The 7,141-nt window shown below is 40.2% G+C and overlaps 1 long non-coding RNA gene across 1 annotated transcript; it reads left to right on the top strand.

Moving 5' to 3' along the window:
- The first annotated feature begins 1,065 nt into the window (after nt 1-1,065).
- On the top strand, nt 1,066-4,097 carry LOC104957449 (uncharacterized). The gene is made up of 3 exons (XR_799667.1): nt 1,066-1,280; nt 3,534-3,678; nt 3,798-4,097. It is a non-coding gene; the product is annotated as an uncharacterized lncRNA (long non-coding RNA).
- The last annotated feature ends 3,044 nt before the right edge of the window (nt 4,098-7,141 follow it).

The raw sequence follows: 7,141 nt of genomic DNA, 5'->3' as shown, positions 1-7,141 counted from the left end.
TTTATTTAAATGAATGAATCTTTCTCTTGTTAGTCAAGGAATTCAATGTATGATGGTTGGTCCTGCTTTTGTGTTCCGTTTTGGTGTAAAATGTAGCCTACATTTAAATAAAACTATAATTATAGTAATGTGAAAGCCTTTTAGAAATGAATTGCACATAATAATTCCCACGGAGCTGTGAGCACTTATACATGTATGTGATGCTTTTCCACTCATCTTCCAGTTGTCGGTTTTCCTCTGTTGAAATCGACCAGCTGTGAAGGTGGGGGCGGGGCTTGAGTAGTGAAACCACTTCCGCGTAGTCTGCTCGCGTGTATCCTCCCTTTTGTCTCCTCCCGCACCCCTCCTCCCGCACCCCTCCTCCCTCACCCCTCCTCGACTCCTCCGTGTGCATTTCAGCTATTGGGACGTCCTTCAAAATGGCGTGTCTTGATTGATTTCCGGGTCAAGTCCCGGAGGAGGGGAAGAGAGGAGTCGAGGAGGGGTATTGGGATGAGGCTTCTGTCTGTAGCTTTGAAGGCTAATGAGCTGCTGCTGGCCACGCCCCTCTGAGAGATGATTGGTTTAAAAATACACAATGGTGCTCTAGGAGGAGATTGAGGTGATAAGGTGTTACCTTGGTTGGTGATTGGCTAATGGTTACACAGGCCAAAAAATCATTGTGACATCACAAAGTGGCCAAAATCTGATCAGCTCATTTTCAGACAGGATTTTATATAAACGGATCAGGACAGAAAGTGAGCAAATCTTTTTTCCTGAATCTCTTTACACAGAGGGAACACATGTTTATGTCTAAAAGACATGAAAAAGTGGATTTTGCATAATACGTGACCTAATGATAAAGTTGAATCAAAATGATGCTATCATTGAAATACTTCTCTATAAATTATGAATGAATACTCAATGTTCATTCTCTGCTATGATCTGATTATTTATTTTGTCACATGTGTAATATATAATTATTAGTGTTATATATCTAATTATGGTCATATTGTGTTGAGGACCACTTCAATAACAAGATGGTTCATCTCAAAGGCTTATTGCTAAAACACTTTCCAAGTAACAATTGACTATTCCTGTGATGGTCCCCCCCCCCCCCCCAGATCACGTACAGCCTGCGGCGCCTCACAGCCTTCCAGACTCAGAACCTGTACGTGGGCCCCCGGCCTCAGGAGCCGGCCCCAGAGGGGAACCCTCTGTTCCCAGGCGTGGAGGCCAAGCCGGACCCGATCAAAGGAGGCCTGCGCGTCACCAGCTTCTTCACCTACAACTGCCTCACTGTGAGTCTGAAAGAGTGGCAGTCTATGACCAGCATTCTGTTAACGTCACAAATGGATGAAAATAACTGCTGGCAAAATCATCCCATGTTTGTTAAATATATGTATGTTCATTTATCAGACATTTGAAAAGGTCACTTTAGGTGAACTTTACCACGAACCAAATGTTTTTTAATGACATTTCATTTAACCTTTTATTAGATTTTTAAAAAAGTTATTTATTATGAATTTGTTTGTTTTTTCACGTTGTACTATAATTCGTATTTGAGTTTTTGATGAACATTTAATGTAGTATGAATTTTAATGGGATACTATACTATGCCTTCTTATGGCATTTTAACAACTGTATTATTTTATCTATGGTATGCTTTACTTTTCTGAAATTATTTTCCTTAAATATTTTGTGATAAACCACACTAGGAGTTTTTTTGGATGGAATACTATTCTATGAGAATTTTTACATTTTGATCACATATTATACTTTTATATATATTTAATTTAGTTTGTATTGAGTCAGGCACATTGAGTTTACATTTATACAGTCATTATTCTTCCCTTCCTGCCTGGAACAGGGCGTACTATTGTTCACTCTCGCTAAAGCGCCATCCCAGACCTCATCATCTATAGCTTGGACTAGTTCCTCTTCCCAATCTTGTTTGATTTGACCAAGAGATGTTTCTGTGGGACGGGAGATGGAATTGTAAATTCTTGAAATCAGACCTTTTTCGGTTGTTAGAGTGTCCAGAATTTAGTCAATTATTGAATCCGGAGGGATATTGGGGAAGGAAGGGTTATTTAGTTTAACCCAGTTACGGACCTGGAAGTCGCGAAATAGATGAGAGCCTGGGAGACCACATGTGTCAGAGAGTTGGCTAAAGCTACCGAAAATATTGTTGATGTAAAGGTCCCTTACTCTGATAAGACCTAATCTCTGCCACATAGGGAATGCCTCATCAGTGTACGGGGGGAGAAAGAGATGGTTGTTGCAAATGGGACTATGAATAGAGGATCCATGAAGTCCATGAGCCTTTCTACATTGGGACCAAATTCTTAGGGTGGAAACAACAATCGGGTTATTTGAATATTGAGTCAGCCGGCTGGGTAATGTAGATTTAAGCAAAGCCAAGAGTGAGGTATTAGGACAGGATTTGGCTTCAAGCTCACACTTAGTCCATAACATTACTTTGTGGCTATTGGCTGCCCAATAGTAGTGTCTTATGTTTGGAAGCGCCAATCCTCCTGTAGGTCTGTGCCTTTGTAAAAGCTCTCTCCTAATTCTAGGAGTATTCCCTTGCCATAAGAAAGAGGAGATTAGTGTGTCTATTTTACAAAAAAGTGATTTGGGTATGAAGACTGGCAGACATTGAAAGAGGTACAGGAAGCGAGGGAGCACGATCATTTTGATACAGTTTACCCTCCCAGTGATAGTTAAATGTAAATTATTCCACCTTTCCAAATCAATTTGAGCTTTTCAATTAGTGGTGGGATGTTGTCTTTGTAAAGGTCTGAGAGTTTTCCACTTATATTCACGCCCAAGTACTTAAAATGACTCCTAGACATCTTGAAGGTGATGAGTCTATTGGGGATCTGAAGGGTCATTTACAGGGAAACACTCGCTCTTGGAAAAGTTTAGCTTGTACCCTGAAAAGGTTCCGAATCGAGTTAACGGATCTATTATCTGAAGAATGGTAGATATAGGGTTAGAAATGAACAATAGTAAATCCTCAGCGTATAACGAGAGTATGTGTTCTGGACCATATCTGCTCATTCCTTGTGTAAAGTTGGCCGATTTAAGCGCGATTGATAAGGGTTCGATCGCCATGGCGAATAGTAACAGGCTTAGAGGGCAACCCTAGCGAGTACCTCTACCTCGTGTCAAATATTGATAAGTCATCCTGTTAGTACTCACTGAAGCCTTGGGTGAAGAGTATAACAATGCTATCCAGGACACACATTTGGATCCGAGGCTGAACCTCTCAAGGACCTCAAATAGAAAGCCCCCACTCCACCACATTTTATACTTTTACCTTGACTTTTAATTGCACACTACTCTAATATTTTATTACTTTTTATAATAAAATGTAGAAAACTAACTACACTATGACATTCTTTATAGGGACATTTTCAAGGTTGTAACTAAATCTTTCAGCCTTCCTTGTTAAACTCCTCTTACATGAAATACACTGTTCACCACTCCTTTACAGAACTCATATTTACGTGTCATTGACCCATGTGTTTCTGTGATGTGATTTTCAGGACTCGAAGGACCTGTACAGCGAGTGTTTACGCACCTTCTGGAGCTGTCCAAACTGTGACCTCTACATGCCTCTCACTCCGCTGGAGCGCATGCAGCACGAGGCCTCCTGCAGGCCAGCAGGGGAACAGCAGCAGTCAGAGGAAGGTCAGCGACTGCCTGTGTTCATATTTATGTTTGTGTATCTGTAGATGACTTCAATACATGCATTACTTGTCTTGTTAGGATATGAAACATTTGAGCCTAACTGAGGGTTTTGTTTTCAGAGCCAGAAGGGGCAAAGGCAGTCTCCTCCTCTTCCTCCTCCATGTCCAGTCTCACCAGAGTTTATCACTGTGACGTCTGCGATGAAGATCTGACCCTCACCTCCACTGAGATCCTCAAACATAAAAGGCAGCACATGTATTCTACCAAGTAGCAGCTTCCTAGGGACAACAACTAATCACAACGGGTCTATTCTGTCAAGGACATCTTTGAGTTTATAGAATAAAGTTGTTATGTTTGTGTCACTATTTTTCTTCCCATTTTTACTCGAGGAATTTCATTAAACTGCTGTTCCTTCCCTTTAACAGCCTCTGTGTGTGTTTTCTGTAGCCCTCTGCCTAGTTCTGTTGCAATACCAGATATCTAGATTGTACAAAATGACTGAAATGTAAAATAACAAATATCAGTTATAGGGTTGATGCTTCTGCAAATTCCTTAGATAACATTCAAGGGCCCTATTATGCAAATGTACAGATTTGTATTTTGTTCCTCTTCTGTGACATATTTCCATGCATTAATGTTCAAAAAGGTATTTATTTTTCTCATACTGCCTGTGCTGCAGCACCTCTTTCCACCCTCTGTCTGAAACCAGAGCCCAGTCTGCTCTGATAGGTTAGCTCTGTTTTGATTGGTCAACCGCTAAAAGATGTCCCATCCCTTAGCCTATTACGTCAAATGTGTTGGAGCGCTAGCGAATACAACTGTTACGTAATGATGTCACTAAGTTAAACAAAGGAGTCCAATGGAGGAGTTTCAGGCAGGGGGGGGGAGTGTGTGGGAGAGAAAACCCCTATGGAGGGAACACAGGCCTTTGAGACCATTATGCACACAAACCTATATAACACTACAGGAAATGTAAAACCCCCAAACAATAATAAGGCCCCTTTAAGGATATTTGTGTTAACATAACTTCCCTCTGATGTTTCTGAGAAGTCCAAGAGTTAAGGACACATGATGAGATAGAGAGAAGTAGACAGTGATTTTAAAATATAGACTGAGGGTTTAATAATGATACAAACCCACGATATGTAACACCTCAAAGCAGCACATTGGCACAAAGTCAGAAGTAAGACAGCACGGAAGATAAAAACCTGTCTCAAAAAAATAAAGAATCAGAATAAATATCTCAATAAATAAATAAACAGGTAATATCTCAATAATTACTTTGAAACTAATAAATACGTACATTTGAAAATATGCACATTGGCAGAAATCAATGACCCAAAAAAGTAAAATAGTACTTAACACAGTTACTTAGAAATCATAAGTTATTGATTACTCAAATCAAAAGGCACATTTATTAAGATGTAAGAATGGGGCCTGAAAATTGTGACCGCATGACTGCCAGTACTCTAACACCATTTCTGAACCAGAAGTAGCAAACTGTGTGCAATGGCTTCACTAAGTCTGTGTGTCTGCACCATCGAGTGAACATGTGTGTGCGGGTCTATGCGTCGCAGATCTGTGAGGATTGTGTGTGAGGGAGGGGGACAAAGGGGGTTAGGATCATGGAATGGCAGTCTAGTGACGGACTGTGTTTGTTAGGGTTGCATGTCCTTTATTTTTGGAACAATGACCGTCCCATAACCGAGAGGTCAGGGGTCATCAGCAGGTGTGTGTCCTGTCTCTGAACCCTCTTTACTGCCTGTTCACTCACTTTAAGTCACTTTGGATCAAAGTTCTTGGCTAAACCTAAAAATGGAAATCATCTGGTGAAGCTTCTGAAAGGTTCATTCTGCCATCATTCATGATCCCCTCACACTGTCATCATTCTGGATGCTCAGTGCATTTTGTGATTTATTTTGAGATCATTTGTTGTAATCTATATGTCAGTGTTCCCTATTTTTACACAACCTTCGAATCAACATCTAGCCTTCAAGAAAACTTTCCAAAACTCAGAAAATAAGTTAGTTCTTGATTTTGGTGAGGAGACCAATTTGAACAGTTCAAGGTATAATAGTGCCTCCGTTTTTCAGTTCTACAAAATACTGTTATCTTTGCAATTTGGTTGCAAGAGGCTCACTTCCGTAGGGTAACAAGTGTCTCTTATAATATATATTTCCTTGCATGATAGTTCAACACTAGTGAGTTCATTGATTTGTTGACATATTAAGATTTCTGCTTGACAAAATGTGCCCGTAGCTTTTAAACTAACATGGCCAGCAAAACACTGTAAGTATAAAAATATACAGCCAATCAGCAAAATAGACACAGAAATGCAAGATTCATCCCCGATAGCGTTTCTATTTTAAATGTCTTGAGTTTAATTTATCTTTAAACCTAACTATAAACTCAAAAACGTACACTATGTCACTTCCTCAGCACCTTGAGTGGGATAAGAACTTTGATAAGGATTGTTGTACTCTGCCGCGACACCTCATCGATTGTTAAGAGACGGCGGGAAATGTAAATAGGATTAGGACAGGAATTATAATAGCAGCTTTTTCTATCTTCATAATTAAAGCAACATTCAGCAAACACATCTCCCACTGTGCCCAAACGAAGACCGACCGCCATTCTTCTTTTTTCAACATAATGTGCCTCTTCTCTCATCACAGGGTCGACAGTCTGCAACACACCTGTGAGCTACGTGCTGCAGTTTTATCATTTCTGCTCCATATGGAACACAATAACACACTACAGTTTTCAGTTACAACACTTTTTTGATTCTCCTAACGTGAGCGACGGGTACAAAAATACTCTTTCAATACATTGTTCATTGCACTTAATGTTTTTGGTGGCGTCTCATTCGAAGGCCTAGACACGTCTGCGGATTGGTTAGCGTGGGGTCCTGTTTTCCTTTCTCTTTGGGGATGTTACGTCTAAATTAGGTAGAATAGACTCGCGGAGAGGCCTCAGTTGTAAGCACCTTGACTGATTCAACAAGTACAGTGGTTGGGATGTGATGTCCTCTATGATTAATATTGGAAAATACACGGAAAAATGAAAAAATATGTGTAAAGTGAGCGTGTTCTTAATGTTCGACACACATTCTTGATTTTCTTTTTTTTCTACTTTTTTTATAAAACAAAAATAACCTTGTGTTTGGTTACAAAGGACCATTATGGGTCACATTATGACTTTGAAGTCTTTGTGGTTGTCATTGCAACTTCCCTTAACATTAATTGTCCCTTTGCATTTAATAACCTTTCCTCCACTGTGGTCTCCTACGTTAACCAACACCAGTGGTCTCAGATGTTCACACTTTCTTGAAGACTGCACTTTTGCTCGCCCCCCTCCCATTCTCTTTTCATTCCTTAACAAGGGCTGAGTAACATCTGAGGTCAAATTAGAGGTAAAGGGTGACATCTGCTCATCTGACTGATAAACAGGCCAACATGAAACA

Source organism: Notothenia coriiceps, unplaced genomic scaffold (assembly GCF_000735185.1).
Source record: "Notothenia coriiceps isolate Sejong01 unplaced genomic scaffold, NC01 NC01_scaffold00027082, whole genome shotgun sequence".
Taxonomy (NCBI): domain Eukaryota; kingdom Metazoa; phylum Chordata; class Actinopteri; order Perciformes; family Nototheniidae; genus Notothenia; species Notothenia coriiceps.
Note: the sequence above shows the minus strand (reverse complement) of the source record. Positions and strands in the feature narration are given on the sequence as shown.